Source organism: Felis catus, chromosome X (assembly GCF_018350175.1).
Source record: "Felis catus isolate Fca126 chromosome X, F.catus_Fca126_mat1.0, whole genome shotgun sequence".
NCBI lineage: Eukaryota > Metazoa > Chordata > Mammalia > Carnivora > Felidae > Felis > Felis catus.
This window is the reverse complement of record NC_058386.1, coordinates 95,337,760-95,355,186: the sequence shown is the minus strand read 5'-3', so window position 1 is coordinate 95,355,186 and position 17,427 is coordinate 95,337,760. Positions and strand designations below refer to the sequence as shown.

The 17,427-nt window shown below is 43.5% G+C and overlaps 1 long non-coding RNA gene across 4 annotated transcripts in view; it reads right to left on the bottom strand.

The window, feature by feature from the left end:
- Positions 1-14,802, bottom strand: part of LOC109496385 — a 34,798-nt gene extending 19,996 nt beyond the window's left edge. For 2 of the 4 annotated variants that reach the window (XR_006593212.1, XR_006593214.1), the window contains exons 1-5: positions 14,673-14,802; positions 11,152-11,226; positions 6,017-6,235; positions 4,123-4,278; positions 907-1,045 (exon numbers count right to left, since the gene is read on the bottom strand). This is a non-coding gene — a long non-coding RNA (uncharacterized LOC109496385). Of the gene's footprint in view, positions 1-906; positions 1,046-4,122; positions 4,279-6,016; positions 6,236-7,142; positions 7,291-11,151; positions 11,227-14,672 lie in introns of those variants that run through there. The other 2 variants (XR_006593213.1, XR_002739914.2) reach the window with 2 other exon arrangements.
- Between the last annotated feature and the right edge of the window lie 2,625 nt (positions 14,803-17,427).

The following is a 17,427-nucleotide window of genomic DNA, read 5'->3' as shown; positions in this document are numbered from 1 at the left end:
AGTCGGTTAAGCATTGGACTCTTGGTTTTGGCTCAGGTCATGATCTCACGGTTCATGAGTTCGAGCCCCATGTCCGGCTTTGCGCTGGCAGCACGGAGCCTGCTTGGGATTCTCTCTCTCCCTCTCCCTCTCTCTCTCTCTGCCCTTCCTCCACTCGCACTGTTTCTGTCTCTCTCTAAATAAATAAACTGGAAAAAAAAAAGAAGATAGAATTAAAAATATATAGAGGTTGGTTACTTAAGGTTTACTGGCTGTGTGACCTCAGTTCAGTTGCCTAACCTTCCTGTGCTTCTGTTTCCCAACATGAATATTGGGAAAATGCTAGTACTCGCCCCAGTACTCACTCACCTTATTGTTATTGAGATTAAACCAGCTGAGATATGTAAAAGGCGTGGGAGATCATCTGTGTGGCACGGGGCAAACGTCATGGAGGTGTTAATCATTAACACCATGAAGGGGTTAATCCTTACTATCTGGAGCCCGTGTCTCCCAAAGAAACATTCCAGGGCACTAACTTCTCCCACCCTCCGTTCTAGGACTGCGTGAACTATTTGCTACAGACAAATGTCTTCACTTACCCTCTTCGTATAAACTGTGGATCCCTCTTGCCTCTTGTTCCAAAGAACACTCCTCTCCCTTTATTTCCCAACCCTTGCTTCATTCTTTCTCTCCAACTCCAGCTTCTCTAAGGATCCCCGGAACCACACAAGGGGCCAAGGAATCATTCGACCTTTCCTACACGACCCCACCTGTTTTCCTGGTCACGCAAACGCCATGAAGTCCGAAACGCTAATACGGCCCCTCGGCAGCAACCACAGCATCAACGTGTGGCAAACCCAGTTAACAGCCTGCTTAGAAGTCAAGCTCTTCATCAAGACCTTCTAGGGAAGCAGTAAATATTCTCACCTGGGGAGGGAAAACCTGTATTGTATCAGCATCTGGCATCAGAATTCTTGGGAATAAGGCTTCTCAGTAAAAATCATTTGCAAGGTCCTAGGAATGAAAGTGTTTGCTTTGGTTAGTTGTTTTCCTTCCTTTTGTGACTCTGAAAATGAGAGGAACAGAGGGAAAAAGTGAGATACCATCAAAGTGGCAGACTTTTGGGAACCATGGAGGGGGACGGGGTGAAGGAGCAGAAACAAAAATCCTCAGTGGCAAACAAAATCCTTGTGTGATTCTTTTCCCTCTCTTTTAAAAAAAATGTTCATTTATTTATTTATTTTCGAGAGGTGGGGGGAGGGGGAAAGAGAGGGACAGAGGATCCCAAGCAGGCTCCACACTGTCAGCGCAGAGCCAAGGGTGAGGCTGGAACTCACGAGCCGTGAGATCGTGACCTGGGCAGAAGTCAAGAGTCAGACACTTAACCGACTGAGCCACCCGAGTGCCCCTCCTTCTTCTTCTTTTTTTTTTTTTTTTTGGTAAATATTTTATTTTTAAGTATTCTCTACACCCAATGTGGGCTCGAACTCACAAACCCGAGATCAAGAGCTACATGCTCTAACGACTGAGCCAGCCAGGTGCTCCTTTTTACCCCCTTCCTTTTAAAAAACTGAGATAATTACAGGTTCATGGGTAATTGTAAAAAATAATACAGAGAGATCCCTCGTGTACTTTGCCCAATTTTCCCCAATAACCAAGTTCGCAAAGCTCTGGTACGATATCACAACCAAGACATTGACATCGATCTTACGCAGATTTCCCCAGTGTCACTTCCACTCGTTTGTGTGCGTGTGAAAGACTTTTAAACCCGGGCATCTAACGTTCAATTTGAAAACAGTTTCCTTAATTCAATGTAAACCTTCTTACCGAGTCTCTACGGGGTTTTTTTGCGTCAATAAATTTTTGTTTTGTCTGGTTGCGTAAATAAGAAATAACACAAAATACTTTTTTTCCCGGTCTGAGTCAGAACAGTGCACAAGATGGACAGCATACATGGGTGTAAGAGTCGTGAAGTGAAAGGGAACCATGAGAATGATCACACCCAAAATTCACAGAAATCGTTAGAAGGTGTTTCAAGTTCCATATTGTATGGAGTGGAGTTCAAGTGAGTCTCATATAGATGGAAGAACCCAGTTGAAAGGAGCGTCCACCCTTGAAGGAGGTTGTTGTTTATGTCATATGGTGTAAGGAACCCCATAGGGACCCTTCTCCTAAATCCGTAACCACAAGCCATACTGCTTTAAGAGCCACTGTTATGAACTTATTCACTTATATTCCTGAAGGCATTGCTTCTTTTTAAAATTTTTTTTAAGTTTATTTATTTTGAGAGAGAGAGAGCACATGCATGCATGTGAGTGGGGGAGGGGCAGAGAGAGAGAGAAGGGGAGAGAGAGAATTCCAAGCAGGCTCCGCACTGTCAGTGCAGAGCCCGACGCGGGCTTGAGCTCACGAACCCTGAGATCGTGACCCAAGCCGAAATTGAGAGTGGGACGCTTAACCGACTGAGCCACTCAGGCGCCCCTGAAGGCATGTGTTCTTTAATAATCCCTCTTAAATACAAATGCTTCTGGAAAGAGACGTCTGGCTGGGATGGTATAAGTGAGCTCGTGTTTTAACGACCTGTGTGCTCCAAGCACCAAGTTATGATTTAGGAAAGACAACAAAAGAGAAAACAAAAGGACATAGTTGGAATAAGAAATAATATGGTATCACTGAGGACCACAAATAGAATAAAAGCATAAAATAATACGTGCACCTGAAGCCCCTTCTAGGTTCTCTGTTCAGGAGAAGGCAGCTGCTCTACGGAAAAGAAACTACAAGTACTTCTGGAAAGACGTACGGCTGGATCCAGGCTTGAGCCTAAGGGCTTGGAGGGATCGCATTCCCTTCATTATTCACTGAAGTAAAAAGTGCTCTCGGGGCGCCTGGGTGGCGCAGTCGGTTAAGCACCCGACTTCAGCCCAGGTCACGATCTCGCAGTCCGTGAGTTCGAGCCCCGCGTCAGGCTCTGGGCTGATGGCTCAGAGCCTGGAGCCTGTTTCCGATTCTGTGTCTCCCTCTCTCTCTGCCCCTCCCCTGTTCATGCTCTGTCTCTCTCTGTCTCAAAAATAAATAAACGTTAAAAAAAAAAATTAAAAAAAAAGTGCTCTCAACTTGACAGAGTTGAATAAAGAATTAATGAATTTGCAAATATTTCTGAAAAAAAAAATCAACCCAAGCCGTGGCACGAAGGGACAGAGATCAAAAATACATGAAGGATAAATTAAAGAGATGTGGATAGAACAGGGGTTTCTAATATTTGTCTCATAAATTCCAGGAGAACGGAATGGATGGCGGGATGGCAGAAAAAAACTCTTTGAGGACATAATGGCTGAAAATGTTCCAGAGCCGAAAACATAATTCCTCAAATGGAAAGCGCACCCTGGGGCACTCGGGTGGCTCAGTCGTTTAAGCGTCCGACTTCGGCTCAGGTCATGTGTTATACCCTTTTCTTTCTTTCTTTCTTTCTTTCTTTCTTTCTTTCTTTCTTTCTTTCTTTCTTCCTTCCTCTCTCTTTCTCTCTCTCTCTCTCTTTATTTATTTATTTATTTATTAATTATTTGGCTACCTGCCCGATGTGGGGCTTGAACTCCTGACTCTGAGATCAAGAGTTAGAAGCTCTACCAACTGAGCCAGCCACACGCCCCTAGGTAGAGTATTTCTTTTTTTTTTTAATGTCTATTTATTTATTTTGAGAGAGGGAGAGAGGGAGAAAGAGAGAGAGGGAGAGAGAGACTCCCAAGCAGGTTCCATGCTGTCAGCACACTGAGCCCAATATGGGGATCGATCTCCTGAACCATGAGACCATGACCTGAGCCAAAATCAAGAGTCAGATGCTGAACTGATTGAACAACCCAGGTGCCCCTATAGTATTTATTTTTGTTAAGGTTTACGTTTTTTTGAAAGAGAGAGACAGAGCGAGTCGGGGAGGGGCAGAGAGAGGGGGAGTCAGAGAGGATCTGAAGCAGGGCCCGACGTGGGGCTCGAACTCACACACCATGAGATCATGACCTGAGCAGGAGTCAGACGCTTAACTGACTGAGCCACCCAGGTGCCCCAGCCCCTATAGGATTTCTTAATAAAACTTATTAAATTCATAACTATTAAAATGGTTTTAAGTGCCATCCAAAGGCATTCACATACCATAGGAAGTGTTTCTATATCATTTGGAAATGTTGGATTAGATGATTTTCAAGTCCTCTCTGAGCTCTAAATATTGTTGTTTTCTGAGGTTCTTCTGTATGATCATTTTTTCTCCAAAGGCTCCGGACATTTTTCTTCTTTAAAGATGCAAAACGCCTGCATTTAAATAGCAAATATATAAGATGAGGCTTTAATGTTTGAAAAGGGAAAAAAAGCCTCTGCTTTGCTTGAACATTTTCTCTCTCTCTCTCTCTCTCTCTCATTATACATCTTCGAATATTTGCCAGGGTAAATTTCTGCTTCTTTTTCAGAAGCAGTAAAGCTTACTTTTTGCATGTTGTATCTTTTTTCTATCCTTTTACTTTCAGTTTATCTGTGTCTTTAAATTTAAAGTATATCTCTTATAGATAGCATCTAGTTGGGTCTTGTTTTTTTTAATCCAGTCTGGCAAATCTCCCCCTTTTATGTGGAGTGCTTAAGTTAAATTTATATTTCAATTAATCTGTCAGCGCAGAGCCTGATGCGGGGCTCGAACTCATAAACCGTGAGGTCAGGACCCGAGCGTCAATCAAGAGTCAGATACATGGGGGCACCCGGGTGGCTCAGTCGGTTAAGCGTCCGGCTTCGGCTCAGGTCATGGTCTCACAGTCCGGGAGTTCGAGCCCCGCATCAGGCTCCGTGCTGACAGCTCAGTGCCTGGAGCCTGCTTCGGATTCTGTGTCTCCCTCTCTCTCTGCTCCTCCCCTGCTCATGCTCTGTCTCTCTCTGTCTCAAAAGTAAATAAAAACATTAAAAAAAAAAGAGTCAGATACTTAACTGACTGAGCCACCCAGACACCCTGCCAGATATATTTCTAGGTGAAAGCTACGTAGGCAGGATGTCATTTAATAAGCTATAGGGCAGAACGAAATTTTCACATCACATCCAACTTTCAAGAACTCAAATCCCCACAGGTACCTTTTACCTATGGTCATGCTATATTGTTCATAGACAACAGAATTTAGTTCCACTTAAACTTGCAAGCGAAGTTGCTTCTGGAGTGACTGCATGAAAGAAACCATCAGGATGGTTTAAGTTATGTTGCAGTAACAAATGCAAAATTTCAGTGACTTGAAACAAGGTTTCGTTCTTGGAAACAAGGTCTCATTCTTACTGGTGCTGCCTGTTTCTCAAGGGTAAGCTGGGGATCTGTTCCATGCTGTCTTTTCTTAGGACCCAGGAGGACGGAAGTCACTCTCTGGAGCCCTGCCTGTCGTCGTGGCAAAGAGAAAGAGAGCTCTAATTGATGAATTCATGAAGTGCTTGGCCAGAGTCTCTCCTGCTCGCAATTTATTAGCCAGAGCTGGTCACACAGCACTACCCAATCAGAAGGGTCCAGAAGGGTACAACTCTACCGTGTGAGCTCAGAAGGCAAAGAGAATTGCAATATTTGACAAACGTCATTAATGATTATCACATGGGATTTTTTTGTTTTCCAGGTTCCAGAGTCTTAGTTCCTGAAGGGCTAATGCTGCTTAGTCCTTATGTTCTCACTGGGTTGAACCTTACGAATAAATACTGCCAACGAAAGGAAAAGTATTTATGAAACAACGATAAATAAATGGCTGGGGGGCTGCTCTTAGATGTTGGGAAGGACAGGGCTAGGTGCTGAAGGTTGGCAATAATGCTTTCTGCCACTGGACTTGGAGATTCTCTGAGCTTTAGTTTTAAGACTAGATGGATGCTCCTCGCAGAGAAAGCAGGAAGTAAGGAAGCAGGGCAGATAACCCTCATTAACTGGGTGATGGTACAATGATAGGTGCTCTTGTAGGTGTTTGAAATTCAGTATTACAGGAAGCGTCCCCTACAGTTCCCTGGGGGAAAGGCAGAAGATAAAACTAGGTGATAGACAAACCTGTGCAGAATGAGAAACGAAGACCTTGCTTTTCTCTTTGTCACATGCTCTCCATTCCACTTGCATTCGTTGCGATTATATTTTAACGCACCGTTATATTGAGCAGATAATGGCAGACAGATGGCCCACAGGCCGGTGAAAAGGTGCTTATCGTCACTCATCATCGGGAAATGCACATGAAAACCACAGTGAGATGTCATCTCGCACCGGTCAGAGCGGCTGATTTCAAAAAGATAAGAACCAACAAGTGTTGGTGAGGATATGGAGACAACGGAACCCTCATGCACTGTTGACGGGAACGTAAACTGGTGCGGCCACTGTGGGAAACAGTATGGCGATGCCTCAAAAAATTAAAAACAGAAATACCACATGAGCCGGTAATTCCACTACTCAGTTACGTACCCAAAGACAATAAAAATATTAATGCAAAAAGAAACACCCCCCCCCCCCCCGTGTATTTATTGCAGCATTATTTACAATAGCCAAGATATGGACGAACCCACATGTCCATCGATAGATGAATGGATAAAGAGATTGTGGTATCTATCTGTATCTGTATCTGTATCTATATCATCTCTGTATCTATATCTATATCTATTCTATCCACCCATCCATTACTCAGCCATAATAAAAGAATGTGATCTTGTCATTTGTGATAACATGGATGGACCTAGAGGGTATTATGCTAAGTGAAAGAAGTTAGACAGAGAAAGACAGATGCCATGTGATTTCACTTCTATTTGGAAGAGCTATTTTGCCATGATTAGCCAAAGCAAACCCATGGAATCTTCCAGGAAGACTGAATTATGTGGGTGATGTCCTGTCAGGACATCTGATAAGAAGGGACCGGTCAAGCAAGGCACCAACTTTTCTATATTAGAATACATTGTTCTTCCACAAGTGAAATGCTGAAAGGAAGGCCAGGCGGGCGCCGTGTCCTTTAGTCAGAGCCAATAAAATTAAAGAAGTCTGTGGCTAGAGTATCCTAAAGTCATGGTCTAGGTCAGTCCTAATCAAAGTGCGGTCTGAGGGCCAATACTAGTCAACAGATCAGTGCCATTCTATGAACTCTTTACTGGTCAATCTAGAGATTTGGAGTGTTGTGCCAGAACGTGAATCAACGTACTCCTTCCAACATCAAGAAAGTCCTGCTGCAGGGGCGCCTGGGTGGTTCAGTCAGTTGAGCATCCGGCATCGGTTCAGCTCATGATCTCGAGGTTCGTGAGTTCAAGCCCCACATTGGGCTCGCTGCCTCAGCGTGGAGCCCGCTTTGGATCCTCTGTCCCCCTCTCTTTCTGCTCCTTCCCCACTCGTGTTCTGTCTCAAAAATAAATAAACGAAAACAAAAAAAGAAGAAAGTCTTGCTGCAAATATATGCATATCTATAGTGTGTGTGTGTGTGTGTGTGTGTATACATACCCGTGTGTATATATATTCTTTTATGTAGATCATATATATCCTTTTATATATATAGCTCTGTGGCAATACAAATGCATTATTTTAAACTGTCTGAGAAATACGAACCAAGAATAATTAGTTTAAGAACTGTGTAGAAGCGGTGATGCTCCCTTTCTGACATCAGGAACGTCTTGAGAGACCAGATATAGCCATGGAGATTTTAGACTTCCAACACACTGGTGCTTTTTTCTTTTTTGTTCTTTAACCCCTTCTGTTGACATTTCCATTGATGGTTTCCTTCTCAGCTCTTCCCAAATACCATGTATTGTTCTTAAATATCTTGTCAAAAAGGGCTATCTTGATGAAACCAATTGACTTAAGAGTGTAATAAGAAAATACCGTCAAACATTGTTGACAGCTTACCGTGTGCCTGGCACTCTTCCCAAGGGCTTCACAGTATCTGAGGCACTCAATCCTAACAACTGTCCTATGAAATAAGTGCTAGTATTCCCATTTTACAACGAGAATCAAAGTTTATTTTTATTTATTTTCTTAATGTTCATTTATATTTGAGAGAGACAGACAGAGAGACAGGGCACGAGCAGGGGAGAGGCAGAGAGAGAGGGAGGCACAGAATCCGAAGCGGGCTCCGGGCTCTGAGCAGAGCCCGACGCGGGGCTCGAACCCACACACTGGGAGATCGTGACCTGAGCCGAAGTCCGACGCTCAACCGACTCAGCCACCCAGGTGCCCCGAGAACCCAAGTTTAAACGATTTGTCCTAAATCACTCATCACCAAGGGGACAGAATAAGGCACCCAACTGATGCCTTTTAACTCTTGAGTCAACATTCCTAACACCCATGGTGTATTTCCTTTCTAAGGGAAGACAGAGGCAACATATATTTCGTGAAAAGGGTCTGGGACTAAGAATCAAAAGACCTTGATTTTCATCCCAGTCCTGCCACTGGCCAGCCACGTAACCATGGGCAAATTCTTCTCCTGTTTGGGCTTCGATTTCCTAACCTAGAAAAACGAGCAGGGTGGACTGGATGTTTTCTCAGACCCCTTTCAGTTTTAAGGTTTTAGGAGTCTAGAAGCCTAGATTTCTTACTAGAAGCGGAGGCTTATGAATGTATCTTTTATAGAGAATTTCTGGTTCCAATAGAATTCTTTGGTGCTAATTCAGCGGAGCAGGATTGCTCTGGGCTCTCTGCCTGGATGTAGAAATAGCCTTACAATATAGAATTGGATGTTAGCGTGAGGGTCGTTGAAATGGGATCCCATCCCTTTGCTCTCCGCGAAAGACAGGAGGTAACAATTACACACAAGGAATAAGCAAGACATTTAATATTTTGCTTTTTCTCATTGCTCTCCGTTAGGAATAAGGCTACCCTACCTTGTGGCTTGACTTGGCTTCATAAGGAATAAAGTCTTCTTCATGTCTAAGGTCTCGTCAGTCTGGAAACGTTGACATATTTAGGTATTTTGTTTCTGACATACGGCAAATTTTGCCAAGTATCATAGCTCCAAAGTGCACCATTTCTGGTACTAAGCCACCGTGAACAAAGAATACAGTGTTTAACATAGTCTTCTCCTGCTCAGTGAGATGGTGAGATTTGTAATGAATGGTGGGTATTAATGCTTACAGATTTAGATCCATTTGTCTGACAAATAATCAATTTGGAAAGAAAAACATTTCTGGTCTCCAGTTGGAAGAAAAAACAAACTAAATATAAGTAAGCAGCTATGTTCCCTCAAATATGTACTTAAGGACACAATGACGGCTCTGTGCTGCTGTCGGCCGAGAAGTAAATGGCAGGAGAGCAGTTTTTCAAAATATCAGCGAGCTTCTAAATGTCAGATCTATCACCTTTCGTTCTCATTTTGCTTTGCCTCTTGAGTGATGTCAGATTTAAGTCTGCAGTGGTCATCTCTGGCATCATCCCCAAGTGTCAGGTACTTCTGTCCCGTTTTGTTCTTTAGCTGATGGTTAGTTTAGTTGGGCAGAAGGGGGCTTTTCTAAGGTTTTTATCTACACCGCTAAAGGTCACGAGGCTGGGAGTCAGCTAAGCCAGGAGGAAAGCTGGGCCAGGATCCCAGTGGAAAAGTGAAAGACCCAATTCTCACTGGTATGACTTTTTAGTAGCTATGACTGTTCTGTGTGTCCAGGGAGATGATGGGGCAACACTTAGGCTATTCAGATCCCAAGACCATAAATATGGATGATCATCGTTACCGGGATGGGTTCAAATGATATTTACCACTGTCGATATCCTGGTCCAGAAGGGTGGTAGCCTTCGTCTCAGAAATAAGTAGTCATTTAAAGCAGTACTTTCAAATTTGTTCCAGGGCAGCTAGTGCTGGAAAGTTTAAGACTGAAGTTTGCTAGTAGCCTCACTTAAAAAAAATTTTTTTTTGATGTTTATTTTATTTATGTTGAGAGAGAGACAGACAGCGAGCAGGGGAGGGGCAGAGAGAGAGGGGGAGAAAGAGGATCCTAAGCAGGGTCCACGCTGACGGTGCAGAGTGCGATGCGGGGCTCAAACTCAGGAACTGGGAGATCGTGACCTGAGCTGAAATCAAGAAGGACGCTTAGGGGCGCCTGGGAGGCTCAGTCGGTTAGGCGTCCGACTTCCGCTCAGGTCATGATCTCGCGGTCCATGAGTTCGAGCCCCGCGTCGGGCTCTGTGCTGACCGCTCAGAGCCTGGAGCCTGTTTCGGATTCTGTGTCTCCCTCTCTCTCTGACCCTCCCCCATTCATGCTCTGTCTCTCTCTGTCTCAGAAATAAATAAACATTAAAAAAAATTAAAAAAAAAAAAAAAAGGACGCTTAACCGACTGAGCCACCAGGCGTCCCTCTAGTAGCCTAACTTTTAATAGAAAGTAATTTATGGTCATTTTCTTTTGTGCATAATGCAAGGGAAAGGATCTGAGTTATAATTCTCACCTGCTGGTATCTGTATGACTTTGAGGAAATATCTTAAATTATGTTGGCCTCAGTTTCTGCTTCCATAAAATAAGGTATTTATTGGACCAGATGATTCACTTTCTCTAGCTGAAAACGAATTATGCTTTTAAGGCATTAGGATATAAAGATTCAGTCCTCTTAATAACATACCCTAGTTTCCCCTCAAACCCCTGTCCTATGGTCTTCTCAAAGCCTTTATAAACTCAAAAAGAGCCAAGATTAATAGAATGATACATTCTATTTCCAGGATGCTTGACCCAAGGGAATGTGGCAACGCTTACATTAGGTTCCATGAAAGAATTCTGCATCCCTAAAATTACCTAAATGATTAGCAGATACCATTTATCAGTCAACTCCTATATGGGGGGCACTTTACTAGCATTTTACTCATACAGCAAAACCTTGGTTTGCGAGCGTAATCCGTTCCGGAAACATGCCCCTAATCCAAAGCACTTGTGTATCCAGGTGAATTTCCCCATAAGACATAATGGAAACTCAGATGATTTGTCCCACAACCCCCAAATATTCATATAAAAATGACTGCAATACTGTAATAGAATACAACGTAATAACGAAAATACAAAATATAAACAAAAATAAATGAACCTGCACTTAACCTTTGAAAACCTTCGTGGCCGGCGTGAGGGAGGCAAGAGGGAGGAGGGTTATTGTGCAGGACGACGTTCACTATCACTAAGGGAATCACGGCTATCTAGTGGCTCAATGGAATCTTTGTGTGTGTGTGTGCACCTTTGACAAGGAACCTACCCGATGACACTTGCTTTTGCCTCCTTTTGAGGATTTCTCGGAAATGTGACATTGCACCGATGATCATCCACAATCCTGCAGCGAGAGAGAGAGAGAGAGAGAGAGAGAGAAGAACCGATGGCTCAGTTGTGATCATGTGACATGTAGCGTCACATATTGCTCATGTTGCAAGACATCCCTCGTCTATCGAGTTAAAATTTATTAGAAATGTTTGCTCGTCTTGTGGAACCCTCGCGGAGCAAGTTCTTCGCAATCCAAGGTTTGACCGTATTATCTAATTTAATTCTTATGATAACCCGTTGGGATAAAGGAAGGCAACCAGGAAATAGCACTCTTCTCCCTGCTCAATTGTGATCTAATTGAGAACTAAGGGCGTAGAGGTCAGCACGCGGAGAACAAACTTTTACCTTTAATAATGAAGCAATCAGAAATAAATCAGAAAATGTGGCTCGTGGCTGTGGCCAAATAGGAACTGAACAGACTCAACACCCAATGCCGAGCGTATGGAGAAGTGTCCCCAGTCTCAGGCATCCCTGGGTCACCGCAGGCTTTTCCCGCCACTTGTTGGCACGGAGGAGCAGAGCAGAACGCATGCCCCTTGTAGCCAACCTATCTCCCAAGACAAAGGGCAAGAGAATAAATTGGGCCACAAACACCTGGCTCTTCGTCCACACGTACCAATTAGGAAACTCACTGCACCTCCATGAAAAATAACTGGGCGTGGGGCACGAAACCGGGAATGGCAACGGACCTTTACGCCAGCATAAAGAGACTTTGGAAGTGGGGGGAAAGCAAGTAATCCTTAAGGAAACCGAGGTTCAGAGAAAGTAAGTATCTTGTCAAAGATCACACAATGGGTAAGAGGAAGGGTGAGAATTCAATCTCAGTTCTGTCTGACTCCAGAACCCATACTCATACCCCCATATCTTTCCCTACATTGTTACCCTACGGTTTTCACGTTAGCGATGTTTTACCACTGGCTGGAGACATACCCAACAGTTCTTTCTTCCGTTTAAGAATCCCCTGTCACCACACACAAACCATCAGAGTGGTAACATTGTGGGATTATCACCCAAGACAGATTGGCTTGATTTTCAAAATGACTGATGAGAAGTGGCCTTCCTTGTGTTAGAAACCTAGGAACGTTAAGGGGCGTCTGGGTGGCTCAGTTGGGCGACCGACTTTGGCTCAGGTCATGATCTCGCGGTCCGTGAGTTCGAGCCCCGCATCGGGCTTTGTGCTGACAGCTCGGAGCCTGGAGCCTGCTTTGGATTCTGTGTCTCCCTCTCTCTCTGCCCCTCCCCGTTTGCACTCTGTCTCTCTCTCTCCCTCTCAAAAATAAATAAACATTAAAAAAAATTGAAGAAAAAAGAAGCCTAGGAACATGTTGGCTGTTATGTTTCTCTTTTTTTGTAGATTAAAACAATGACAGGAATATGAAATACTCTGTGATCTGCCATTTTGATCCCGCTGATCCTATAGTTTCCTAGACTAGACCGTGTAAACAGTGAAACGGAATGTTTCTAATGAAATATTCATTAAAATTTTTTTAAAAATTTTTTAATTTACATCTATGTTAGTTAGCATATAGTGCAACAATGATTTCAGGAGTAGATTCCTTAATGCCCCTTACCCATTTAGCCCATCGCCCCTCCCAGGACCCCTCCAGCAACCGTCTGTTTGTTCTCCATATTTATGAGTCTCTTCTGTTTTGTCCCCCTCCCTGTTTTTATATTATTTTTGTTTCCCTTCCCTTATGTTCATCTGTTTTGTCTCTTAAAGTCCTCATACGAGTGAAGTCATATGACATTTGTCTTTCTCTGACTGACTGATTTCACTTAGCATAATCCCCTCCAGTTCCATCCACTTGGTTGCAAATGGCAAGATTTCATTCTTTTTGATTGCCGAGTCATACTCCATTGTATATATATACCACATCTGCTTTATCTCTAATGGAATATTCTTTTAAGGCAAGGCAATGTCTGATAGTGTTTTCCAAGTTTATAGATTCTAGTCATGTGCCACGATGCTTTTATTAACAAATCTTCAGAGGTCAAATTTCATTGTAAAAAAAAAAAAAATTACCCTAGGATCAGAAGGACTGGTATAAATTCCAGTATCTCTGGTAAAGAGTTAGAGGTGATAATAAGAGGAAGGAATAAGTTCATAATCTGAACCCAGCAGAACAGAGGACTAGGTACCTGAGCCCAGAGTGAGAAGAATAGTGATCGTGTCTCAGTAGGGATTGATTGGCATATCATTCAAGAGGGACGGAGTCCCCGGGATAGACCTGTGAGCAACAAGAGACAGGAAGGAGCACCACCATGGTAATATGGAGCTAAAATGCTGTATCCTAGGTCTCTTAAATATTGTTCCCTCCACCAGCGAAGTTTCTGACGACAAAATCTATCATTGGATTAAGACAGGTCTAGCTACTTTGAGGAGACACTTGGCCTTGGGATGCTGCCCACCTTCCAAATATGCATCACGTGGAAAACACAAAAAGGGTACCAAATCATCGAGGAAAAGTGATGGTGCGTATTCTGTGTTTCCTGATAAATGTTATGGAAAAGTTTGAATGTGCTGAAATTATCTGAAGGTAGATTTGTTTTTAAATCTTCAAAAGATACACAGGGAGTTCTGGAAGACACCATAGTGAAAATGTCCATGAAATGCATCACTAAATCATGTAAAATGCAGTAGGGAAGTCACAAATTCACAGGTTGCATTTTACTCTCCGGTACAGAAAGCGACTCCTCATCACTGACCAGAACGGGGAAGTCATTGAGGATTTCATTCCTCTTAATAGGTTATTTCTTTTCTTTTTTTTTTTTTTTTTTAGAGTTTTTTAAAATGTTTATTTATTTTGAGAGAGAGAGAGTGAGAGAGAGAGAGCATCCCAAGCAGGCTCTGCACTGTCAGCATAGAGCCCGATGTGGGGCTCAATCTCACAAACCTTGAGATCATGACCGGAGCCAAGATCAAGAGTCGGACACTTAACCGGCCGAGCCACCTGGGCGCCCCTTATTTTCTTCCTGATGGTGACAAGAGCTACTATGAAAAGGGTGGGAGTGGGGCACAGCATCATTACCAAGTACCCGTACGCTGTTTCAAAGAAAGACATTATATTATTTGTGCAAATTAGAAGTAATAGATAAGAAGACATCAGACAAATTTAAATCTAAATCCTGGCCTATTAAAGATGTCTATGAGGAAATATCATTCACCCATATTAAAAGCTTTTTCAAGATTAAAACGGATGCTGGCGATGTAGGCATATAATATTTCCACGGTATTTACCCTCTGGGAATCTACGTGATCATCACGTAAAGGGACGGCAAGAATGTCTTTTTGTCTGTCTCCGTTGCTTGGGTTTTGTCAGAAAAGACGCTTAATAAAAGGCTGTGAGCCAGAGCTGAATTTCCAACTGGAACACTATAGTTCTGTGTTAGTTAGCTTGGGCCACCATCACAGAATACCACAGATTACATGGCCTGAGCAACAGAAATTTATTTTCTCACCGTTCTAGAGACTAGAAGGCCAAGATCAAGACTCCAGCCGGGCTGGTTGCTGGTGAGAACTCACTTCTTGGCTTCTATTCAGCTGCCTTCTTGCTGTGTCCTCACGTGGCCTTTTTTTTTTTTTTCCTGTGCATGTGGGGAGAGAGAGAGAGAGAGAGAGAGAGAAAGAGATTGACCTCCGGTGTCTCTTCCTATAAGGACACTAATCCTATCAGAGTAGGGCCTCACCTTGATGACCGTATTTAACCTTAATTACCTTCTTACAGGCCTTATCCCCAAACACGGTCACACTGCAGGTTAGAGCTTCGACACAGGAATTGGGGGAGGGCGCAGTTCAGTTCATAACCAGTGTTGATACGTGTTACAAAAGACAGAGGTGAACATTATGCTATCACGGCGTACCTACGCACGGGATACCTTAGTCTAGGGGATCAGGAGAGCTTTCCCTGAGGAAGTCAATGAAGCTGAGCTTAAAGCATCAGTAATAGGGGCGCCTGGGTGGCTCAGTCGGTTGAGCATCTGACTTTGACTCGGGACACGGTCTCGCAATTTGTGAGTTCGAGCCCCACGCTGCTCGTAGCTCGTGGCTGTCGGCGCGAAGTCCGCTTTGGATCCTCTGTCCCTGTCTCTCCCTGCCTCTCCTCCACTTGTGCACACACGCTCTCTCTCTCTCTCTCTCTCTCAAAAATAAATAAACATTAAAAAAAAAAAAAAGCGCATCGGGAACAGCCTGGCCAAGAACAAGGGCAGAGTTAGCTAAAGAAACAGCAACCACGCGTTATGTAGGTTACAAAATATGGCACGTTGAGTAAAATAACAGCTGGGGCCGGAGCAGAGAAAAGACAGACCAGAATGATATGAGGCTGAAGAGGTAGACAGAAGACAGGTTACCTTATGAGTCTCATGAGGGGGTGTCACTGCTACTGTAAGGGGAAGGGGAAGCCATTGTAGGGTTTTAAATAGCGGTCAGGTTTACTCTTTAGAAAGAGGACTCTTATTACAGTGTGTGAATGTGAGTGTGTGTGCCAGTGTCTGTATATTCTTATTTTACACGTGCTTTTAGAGGACCTTGGAGCATGGTCACATATTGTCAAGAATACCCACTTTCGACATTCAACAATGCTTCCGCTATGCCGCTCCGTGAAATGGGTACCGTTGCCCTTCCCTTCCGTGGGGGAAAATATACAAATGAAAGTGCAGGGAGGCGGTGCGCTTGGCTTAGTAACCCTTTTCACTTCCCCTCCCTCAAAGATCATATATTTAATGTTTACAATAGTCATTGATATTTACTGACCGCATACGATGCGTCGAACATCGTGATACGTGTTTCATACGGGTTATTTTATTTAATCCTCACAACGATCCCATGATAGAGGTACTATTATTTTTTTGCCTTACAGATTAGGAAAGTATGGCTTCGAAAGAGGTTCCATAACTTGCCACAGAGAGCAGACCTGGCAAGTGAGAGAGCTGTGATTCCGTCGCTTAATGCTGCAGCCCACGTTGTTCGCAAGCAGGCTGCCTTGCGTGCCAGTGATGTGTGCCCAGGTTCAGTCTTAGAAGCAGTGCACAGTGAGGGGATACAAAAGAGAGAATCATCCCCTTCCTCCCTGCTTACATCACGGCATTCACTTTTACTGCCTCTGCCTTCAAGAGTTTCAACAGATGGTGGAAACGCCTGAGCGTTATCAACTCGAGAAAGGGCGTCCACTTTGTTCATCACCGCATGGACACAATGCACAAACCCAAAGGAGAAGATCCCTAAACTTCACAGAAGGGAAGGGCATAGGGGACAGTGACGGACTTTTCCATCCGCTGTCTATGACGGAGCCTAGTTTTTCACCTCACCGACGAGGCCGTCCGATCCCACGTGTCAACCGCAGAATGGTTAAAAGAAAATACCAGGAAATTGGGAGAGTGGTTTTGCAATGCTTCTTTCCAAGTTCAAGTGCAGATTGAATCTTCTCATTTCCTTAATGGGCATAAATGCTAGTCTGGCAAATTATTAGCAGTCTGGATTGGATTCAAAAATTTGGTTGTATATTTCATGAAGCTCATATTTACTGGAGCACAAGGCAACCTACAGTAACAAGCATCAAAAGTCTATTTTACTGCCCATATTATGAGCAGACGGAGCTTGGACATTTAAAAACGCCAAGCCTTTTGATTAAGAGCCTGATTATAGTCAGATCGGGATGGAGAATAATGGCCTTATACAAAGGTTCTCTGAATTTTAAAATACCACTGGACCTTTACTTGACTTTTTGAAATGAAGATATTGGAGTTTTATAAAACGTGGAATTTGACAAACAAAAACAAACCCCGACCTCCCTAAAATGAACACAGAGAGGAAAGGGCTTGTTTTCGGCAGATCAAGGACAGACTTGGCCCTGACGCTGCCAAATCAATGAGTTATTATCGTTATCACACAACAGGGAATAAGCTCTGGGAAGTAATGGCTTATAAAGTTAGTATGGGCTGAAAAGAGTTATGTGCCTAGGTTCAGAATGTGTTTTTGGTTAGTAAGATATTAAAGAAAATCAAGATGATTCGGGGGACATGATGGACTCCAGCACAACAAAAGACCAAATGCTGAAAGTCAGAGCCCATGCTCTTAGGAATCAGGTCCTTCTTCAGTTTTTTTTTTTTTTTAATGTTTATTTATTTTTGACAGAGACAGAGACAGAGCGCGAGCAGAGGAGGGACAGAGGGAGAGGGAGACACAGAACCCGAAGCAGGCTCCAGGCTCTGAGCT